The following is a 10,029-nucleotide window of genomic DNA, read 5'->3' on the forward strand; positions in this document are numbered from 1 at the left end:
GAGGGAACAAATCTTTACAGCGAGGATCATTCCCACACCCTCAATACACTGGGTCGACAAGGATGGGCAACTTAAACACTGGCTACCCAAAATGGGAGGCTACAAAGGTAAGAAGTGACTGGCTTACAATCTTTCAAGAGGGAACCTAGTTCCAGAGGGTGCGGGGATAGGTAGAATCTCCACTGAGTGGTTTCCAACCTGTCTGGACCTGGATGGGGCTGATGAAAGGAGATGGGAATAAGACTCTAGTGGTACAATAGTGAGTGATTGCTATAGGTCTGACTGTGAGTGTTGGAAATGTAAAGGTAGATATTTTGTAACAAAAGGAATGAGCGGTTGACTTTGTAGTCCTGGAGTGGAGGTCCCTGGGACTGTTAAGGGAGAGGAGTGGAGTCTGGTACACTGTCCAGAGAAGCAGCAATGCCAGAGATGAAGGCAGAGATGATGATGTGGAGAGATGGAGCAGCTGGAGACTCTGGACTCTGGGAGGAAGAGGATCTGTGTGTTGATGGCCAGGGGCAGGCTTAAGGTGTGTACCCTTTGGTTGTTTGATGATGTATGCTGGGAATTGTAAGCATTGCAGTGAAGCAAAGCAGGATAGGATGAATGTGGGGCTGGTGTGCTTACTTGTAGATTATCACATAATTCACAATAAGAAAATATAGAGAGAGAAAAAACTTTATTTGGTTAGTGACTTTTCTGAATTATTTTTGCAAAGCTTGCCTTCCTGGTCATGTGTAGACTCTAAACTTCTGTTCCCTAGATTTGTACTCAGCTCTAGATTTGACAGAGATTTCCTTGAACACAAGGAGAAAAGTATCCTTTCCTCTTTGTAAATTGGCTCAGCATTGGGGCACTTCTTCTATCCTTACTGTGTACTGAATTTAGGAATCAGACCAAAATAAAAGTGCAGAATCCATTTTCTGAGCACGTATCTTGTCCTGGGCATTTGTGTGTCTTTCTCAACTCCCCCTCAAACATGATAATTATCGAAAGAAACTCTTTTCCTGCTTTCTCCTAAGGGTCTTTACATATCTATTGTTTGCCTCAATTACACTTTTTAACCCCAGATGGCTACAGGTGGTTATAGTTTTGTCGTATCATTTGCCTCGTTTCTTCCTGTCTTCACTCTGAGATATGCCAAGCAGAGAAAAGCATGTTGCTTCAGTCCTTCAGGTAACTCCCAAACAGGTTAGAAATAATTTGCTCTGCTCCCCTCTGGAGTCAGAGATCTGGATCTTTGTTTGGGAATATTGTTGATGCAGCTTTAAGAGGACCACCTAGTAAAGGAGGGTAGGGTGTAGGTGAAAAGAAACCCAAAGCTTTCTACAGTTTTGATGCCACTTTTTATTATTCATATTAGTGGTATTTGCATATTTGCTGTAACCCTTTGACTGGTTGCCACAACTCTAAAAAAAAAAATGGTTCTGCCAGTTTCAATTTGGTGTTTTAATGTTTCTGTTGGGGAACAGGAGCATGGAACAGCTGATACCACCATCTTGATCCGAAGTACTCATGCACTTTTATATTTTAATTCTTATTTTATATTCCTGAGTATTTTTACTTTCAATTGAGAAGATTTTGCTCAGATTTTGAGTATTTTTTTGATTGGTTAATTGACTCTGCAAACAAACATCATGTCTCTTACCTATATGTTTTGAACACCAGGTCTTTTATCCATTCTTCAAATGAGATTTTTTTTTTTTCTTTTTACCTTTTTCTTTGTTTTCATTAAACATCTGTCAGTTTCTCAACCTTGTAACTCAGCAGGGATAAAAAAATTCACAACATGTTTCATCAGGTTGGTACTAATATCTAAACAAGCTTTAGGTAGCCTAGTAATATAAAGCTCAGTAAGGATCAGACACTTGGATACAAAATAAGAACAAAATGTATTCTAAAAATAGCAGACCAACTTCTCATTTACAAAAATATTCTTAAGAAGCTGTGGCTACAACTATTTTGTCATATCCACTTAAGAAACATTCATTGAAAGCATCCTTTGAGCTAGGCTTGTGATACAGTTGTGACAAAGACTCAATCCCTGCCTTCAAGAAACTCACAATCTAGTATGACTGGGGGTTCCCAACACACACACATTTCAAATGTACATCTCTCATTACCTAACAAATGCCTTCAAAAACTTACATCAAAACTCATTTTTGATCAATTGAATCACTTTGTGTCCTATTAAAAATCCTGTGGTGTGGTGAGGAGTACTGGTGTGACGTGCCAACTCATAGAGACCCTTTTAGGGTTTCCAAAGAGCAGTTGATGGATTTGAACTGTCAGCCTTTTGGTTAGCAGGCCAGTGGTTATCCTACAGTGCCACGTATTTATTATTGTTCTAATCCACTGGGTTTTGATGCCGTTTTGTTGTTGTTGTTGTTGTTGTTTTAATGCTGACATGGTAACTAGTATAGAATGTAAACGTTCTCTGTGAATACCAAATAGAAAGATAAAAGTGAGTTGGAGAGAGTGCCCACTTTCAGTCATTCATCCAATAACTATCCACAGACATTTTTGCACCCAGTTCAGTGCTGTGTCAATCGCTGCAGTTAAAGCAAAGCACATTTCTAGAATTTTAGAACTTATCATTTATTTAGAAACACAGATAACTAAACAAATGATTACAATAAAGTGTAAAAATTTGCCATGTCTAGAAAACACAGGTGACTTTTGAACCCTGTATTAAGGGCAACTAATCTAGTCTCGGAGTCTTGGTGTAGTGCTGTGGGTTAATGCGCCAAACTGTAAAGTCATATGAACTGCAAGGTTGGCAGTTCAAGCTCACCAGCTACTCCTTAGAAACCCTATACAGGGTCGCTATGGGTGGGAATCGACTCAATGGCCCTTAACAACAATAACAATATAGTCAAAGAAGTCAAGGAAGGCTTCCTGGCAGAAAAATCTTTGAAAAGGTTGTTGGGATGAACAGCAGGATCAAGAGACAAAGAGGTAAGTGTTTTGTTTCCTTTAATTAACACAGCTGGAATACATGAATTTTATATTTCAAAATTCAGAATTGCCAATAACAACTTTGATTTATCCTTTCAGTAAAAAAATCTACTATGTTCCAGGATCTGCTCTAGGCTCTGGGATCACGAGTGAACAAGAGAGATCAAATCCTTCCTTTTTTTTTAATTCTTGCAGAGAGGAGAAAAATGATACTTATAGAGGCAGTAATGAAGTCCTGATGTGGCACTGAAGGACACGCAGATTCACCAGCCGCTCCTCTCCTCGGAAACCCTATACAGAATTGCTATGAGTTGGAACTGATTAGACGGCACTTAACATCAACAACATAGTAATGGTGAAACTCCAGACTTCCTGTTCAAATCCAAATGCTACATCTTACCAGCTATTTCACCTAGAGCAAGATTTTTAACCTCTTTATACCTCACTTTCCTCAACTGCAATAGTAACACCTGACTGCTGTGTTGCTGCATGCAATTAAACATGTTAACACATGTGAAACCCTTAGAACAATATCTAGCACATAGTAAGAGTTCAATAAATTATAGCTATTTTCGGTTTCTTTGTCATCAGGCTTACTAAGCTCAGGACTTTCTTAACTCATTTTCTTCTGCTCCCAGTTAAAAAAAAGGCACAAGGTTAAATTTAAAATACACTGGATCCTCACAAAGTAGGTCATTTCTGTTTTCAGCATAAGGTTGACATCCTGAGTAATTTATTGCCTGAATAATTCTGAAATGCAAATGTACAAGAGTTCTAACCATGTTGCAGATGGAACAATGCTTCTTATCCAAGAACTTGTTTCATCTGTTAAACAACCCCCAAAATAGGTTCTGTCTACACAATACTAAAATGACCTGTTGAGAAATATAAAATTTAGCATGGTACAGTCCCAGAGAAACTGCCTCTCCATTTAAATACAACCTTTAAGACTATTTCTGCATTCAATCAAATATTTTGAGTGAATAAATACAGACTAAAATAATAATGTTGGCTTTGAGAATAATAAACTCCAATTTCTTACTTGTTGCCTTTATCTTGATCATTTCTCTCCATCCTGGTTTTGAATGGAAAAAGATAGTCAGGAATGGATGGTTCTTCAAAAAATTTTCATCGCTAGGTATCTTACTAACAATTATTTCCTGTGTTTCAGGCCCCAGAGAGTAGCTGGAGCTGGAGCGCTTCAGTGAAAAGCGGACGATCACAGAATCGTAGACATTAAAGATGGAAAAGACCTTTGAGGTCATCTTGTCCACTCTCTTGTCAACTCAGTCCTGCTTCCTGCAGCATATTCTCAGGAGCTTTTGGCAGCCGACTTGTAAATGATTCCAACACCACCAGCCCGACCACTGGCCCCCTGGAGAGACCATTCCACTATCTAATAGACCTCTCTGTTAGCTAATTTTTTTCCTTGATATTCAGCCCAATTTTACCTTCTCTGAGTTTTATCCTATCATTCATGACATAGCCCATTCGAACAAGCTAAACATCCCTTCTCCTCTTTAGTATAGCTACCTTGTCAGATTAATTATGGCATCAGCAGCTACAGCAAGCCACATTCACAAGGTCCAGCACTATAGCATTTAGGCAGACAGATCTTGGCATGAATGTCTCATCTAGAAATTTGCAGGAACAATGTCACTTGCTGCAAGATTTCTTTTTTCTTTGTCCCTCATTATCCACTTCCATGGACTTCTGGTATGGCTGTGGTATCAGCACTAGACTGCGAACCAGGTCGGCAGTTCAAATCACCAGCTGGTCATCAGAAACCCCACACAGGGTCGTTGTGAGTCAGAACTGACTCAATGGCCCTTGACAGCAACAATCCATTTCCATAGCATGCTCACAGTACATGTGTTAGGGTACCATGTTTGATACTTTTATTTTTCCTTTAAATCCTTCCCTTTCTCTTAGTTTCTTTTTCTGACTCCAGGTAGTCAGAAAAGGCCTCAAGAATGTCTCCTGCCTTTGTGATGGTGGTTTACCAAACCACAATCTTTTACATCCCAATAAAGGGTTCCAATATTCACTCTAACCTTTAACTCCCTAGATTACCTTGGATTTGTAAAACTGAGCAGGAGGTTGTTCAACTTGGTTTTATTCATATTTTGAAATTAAGATGCCAAGTTTGTGTGTGGCTTTGGGGGAAGGTAATTCACTGGGTGTGTGCATGTGTGTGTCTTTATAAACTCATTATGTGGTTTATGAATTTTGAAACTGTTTCTTAGTCATGAAAAAGTAATGACTTTCATACATTTTTTGTTACATCCTAAAATAAAAACATAATACAGCACAACTCAATATAGTATGTTGTTGTTGTTAAGTACCATGGAGTCAGTTCCGACTCATAGTGACCCTGCATAGGGTTTCCGAGGCTGCAAATCCTTATGGGAGCAGAAAGCCTCATCTTTCTCCTGTGGAACAGCTGATAGTTTTGAACTGCTGACCTTGAGGTTAGCAGCTCGATTCGTAACCACCACGCTATAATATAGTATAGCCAATATCTATACATGTGTTGGTGTTGCAGAATGTAGAGTTACCAAGTCTTCCTCCTACAGAACCACTAGGAAAGTTTGAATCACCAACCTGTAGGTTACCAGCTAAGCTCTTACCAGTTGTGGCCCAAGAGCTCTTTGTATATATACAAGAGGGCTTCAAAGAGTCCATGAAAAATTTCATTATCTATCTATCGATTGATATTATAGGACAAGCACTTAACTGCTAACCACAAGGTTGGCAGTTCAAACTTAACAGCTGCTCCTCAGAAACCCTATACAGGGTTACTATGAGTTGGAACTGACTCAATGGCTCGTAAAAACAACATACACATATATATGCACATACATACAAAAGGAAGTCAAAAAATATTGCTACAAGGGTTCCAGCTTATTCATACAAATGATTATTCCATACAAAACATGTTTAAACATATCCCTGTGATATTGACTGGCGGTAGACAGGTTCTCTGAGTAATACAGTTGTCTTAGTTTCATTAGAATGCCTTCAATAAAAAAGTCCAATCCAAACAGTGATTTCTCGGCCAGTTACATTCAAGGCAGAAAGGCCAGTTCAGAAGGTTACGGAAATTGTTCTTGGGATCCCAAAAGGGTCATCATAATAGATTTTCTCAAACACAGGAGACTCATTATGAAGAATTTTTAAGAACCTTGGAAACTGCATTGGTGAGAAAAAGGCCAAGGAATTTGTGTGGAAGGATTGTTTCCATCATCACATTGCAGCTGCTCATTCTTTGAGGGCAACAAAAGTTGTCCTACAAGAATTTTCCTAGGAAACCTTACCCCATCCACCATAAAACCCTCATCTTGCACCTCTAGACATCTCTCTGTTCCCCAAACTCTAAGAACATTTAAAAAGAACACAATTTAAGTTCCTCCAGGATGCCAAAACTGCCGTTTTGATGTAGTGTAAATCGAAGAGCATAGAATTCTTCGAGGAAGGGTTAGAGAGAGAGAGAAAGAGCACCTTCAGAAGTCTACAGTTCTAAATGGAGAATATGTTGCGAAAAGTTGGTTCACATTTTGATATCTCTGTTTAATAAAAGTTCATATGATTTTGTAGCAATATATTTTTACTTGCCCTCATGTGCATGTGCTTGAGTGTGTGTGTGATAAAATTTCAGGAAACAGTATTCTTACCATGTGTGGTACACTCTATTTTCTCTTCACATTTACTTTAATTATTTTAAAATGCTACTCTCAACCCATTAAATTGCTTTTATAGCCCTCTAATGAGTCAAGATGAAGAGTATGAAACATTCATCTAGAGGCCCTGGCCTCCCCTCTCACCCGGAGGGTGGTTGGCGTTGTACAGTAGCAGCCTCTGCCTTTTGCTCCTATCCTCACTGTGATCAGTGGCCAGGCCCCTCAGGAAGACCCACTCCACTTGGAAACCAGCCTACTTAAGTCAATCGCCCCAGGCAGTTTCTGATTTCCTGAGCTTGGCTCCCCAGAACTAAGGGAGACAGAGAGGTCAAGATCATCAAGAAGACTGCGGAGCTGAATCGACATGTCAGCTCCCTCCCAAGGGGCTCCAAGCCCACCGAACTTGCTTTATGAATGAGGAGTGTGGGCAGTGGCTGCAGGGGTAGAGACAAAAGTCCTTCTGAGATTGATTTTATAATCAGGCTTCAAGATAGATGCCCCTTGAGGCAGTCACAGTTTGACTGTCTTGTTAAAACCTATCAATAGCAATATCAATGCATATGCAAAGGCATCTCAAAAAGGGTTTCCCACTAAACCATGTTAGTGGTGCAGCGAGATTCAAGTCCTTACAGTCCCTTGAAAAATATTTTCATTCCTCTCTGGATGCATCAGTTTCTTAGTGCTTATTTCAACTAAATTACAAGTGAGAATTCTGAAAAGTTATTGGTTTTTATAGACTCCTACTGTGGCACTGTAGGATCAGCGCTGGACTTTGAGCCACAAGTCAGCAGTTCAAACTCACCAATTGCTCCTTGGAAACTCTATGCAGGCTCACTATGAATCTGCACCGACTCAAGACACAATATGAGCTTAACAATATTAATTTTAAAACAGGCTGAATTTACTGTTCTCCCTCAGTTGACAAGTTCCCATTTTTAAAAGGAAGAATATATGGCTGTTGTGTTGTTGTTGGGCACTAATGAGTCAATTCCAACGCATAGTAAAGTCATATGCCAGAAAAGAACTGTCTATAGGGTTTTCTTCCACCACACATCTGTCAGTTTGTCATACTGTGGTGGCTTGTGAGTTTCTATGATTCTGGAAGCTAGGCCATCGGTATTTTAAATAACAGCAGGGTCACCCACGGTGGACAGGTTTCGGATGAGCTTCCAGACGAAGACAGACTAGGAAGAAGGAGTGACAAACTACTTCCGAATATTTAGTCACTGAAAACCTTACGAATAGCAGAAAACACTGTTGTGGCAACAATAGTGAGATTGGCCCAGGATCGGGCAGTGTTTCTTTCTGCTGTGCATAAGGTTGCTATGAGTCGGTACCTACTCGCTGGCACCTACCAACAACAACATAGTGTTTTCTTGGCCATAGTCTTTCAGAAGCAGATCATGAGGTCTGTTTTATAGAATGAGTTAAAACCACCAAGCTTCCTGCTAGCAGCTGAGTGCTTCACTTTTACACCACCAGAGCTCCTTCAGTTACAGCTTGTTGTTGTTAAGTGCCATCAAGTTGGTTCTGACTTATAACGACCTTAATTCCAAGGAGCAGTTGATGGGGTTAAACCAATGATCGTTTGGTCAACAGTCCAGTGCTTAACAACCTACAGTGCCACACCAGGACTCCTCCCTTGTGGCTAAGTAGAGGGAAAGATGGCCATCACTGTCTCAGACCACGTATCTAAGAATAACACTGCATGATGGAAGCCAGAGCTCCTTTAAAGTTGGCAAAGAAGTCAGCCTGATTTCAGGACTGTCTGCTTTATAAAGGCCTGCAATTATATGGAAGCTTTGACTAAGTAGTAGGGATCTGATTAGTCCTATTTGGCAATTGAAGAATGTTAGCCTTCATGAGATTGAGCAATTTGCCCAGAGCCACATAACCCATGGAGGAACTAAAATTTAACCCAGTGCTTTTGAATCCAAAGCCCACTCTCCCTTCCTTCAAAAGGCTGCTATTCTATTAATGCACATGGATTTGCACTATCAAAAATGCAGTGATTGAAGAATAACAAGGAAGTTGAAAGCCACCACATAACATGGATGAAACTTGAGGATATTATGCTGAGTGAAATTAGTCAGGAAAGGACAAACACTGCATACGACCATTATTGTAAAAGCTTAAGAAAAGATACTAAAATGAAAAAAAAAAAAATTTGTGTGTGTGTTGGTTACCAGGGGTGGGAGGGAGGGGATGATAGAACACAGGGTAGGGAATAGACACATCATAGTTTGGGTGTTGGGGAGGGCAATACACAAGAAGGGGGAGGGAGATGGAAGAACAAGGTAGATAGGAAAACCCTTAGGCAGCTTTGCATGGGCTAAATGTTCCAACCTTGGAACAACAGGGCTCTGTGATACAGGGATCAAAGCATATTGGAATGGGTAAAAGAGGGGAAATAATGTTAAGATGATTGACTGTCTAATGAATATTGGTTTCCCTTACCTACTATTGTAAAATAGACACTTGAGGGGGATAGAAAGGAATATCAGGAAACATAATTATAGAAAGCTTGTAAGCCTGTCTTCAGCCTATAACTGATTGGAATACCTAAAAGGGGCTCTAGAACTTGCCCAGTGAAATAGGCTTCTTGTGGAGCCTTTGTAGTGTATAGGACCTTAGGTGGAATCCTAAGCTCCATCCAGAACCCTCTGAGGTTGGACATTCCCACTTGAAAGGACAAGTAGACCAGTCTGGAGCAGCTAAAGGAACAGAAGATACTTCTTGAAAGTATGATCAGCAGAAAAAATAAAAAACAAAAATGGCAGTCTGATTGGCTACTACAAAACAAGCAAGTTGTTTTCCAGGGAGCCATGAAGGCAAGCAATCAAGTCCTTTCAGGACAAGCCCCCCTCTAAGACTGAAACTCAAAGGGAACACATGAGCAGGCATGTAAGCTTGTTGGCGACCACAGTGGACTATTGGTGAATGGAAATGGGGAAAAGGTAGCAGTGAAGATATGGGCTAAGTTCAACCACATTCCATAGATTCACGTCAACCTGAAAATAAAAGAGACAAGAGGAAGGGCTGGTTGGTCTGAAGTGTGGTGAGACCTGGGACTCCTGAGCCCATGAACAAGGACGTAACCACTGAGGGATAGAGCTAAGAGTAAAACGTCTGGCTGATATGTAGTGAGGGGAGATGCATAGGTATGACCAAACTTGCAGATAGTACCCATTTGACCTAGCTTCAATGGCTGAAAGATCAGAACTTGACTAGAAGAAGATAAAAATTTATTTTTGGAAAACGGAAACCAGTGTAAATTGCTACAATTCAATGAACTTGACCTATATTTGTGGATGTAGTAACTCAGATACCAACTGAGAGGGAAGGAATATTCACATCAATGATCAACCTTATCCCCTCTCTGCACACAGAG

Source organism: Chrysochloris asiatica, unplaced genomic scaffold, assembly GCF_000296735.1.
Source record: "Chrysochloris asiatica unplaced genomic scaffold, ChrAsi1.0 scaffold00114, whole genome shotgun sequence".
NCBI classification, from domain to species: domain Eukaryota; kingdom Metazoa; phylum Chordata; class Mammalia; order Afrosoricida; family Chrysochloridae; genus Chrysochloris; species Chrysochloris asiatica.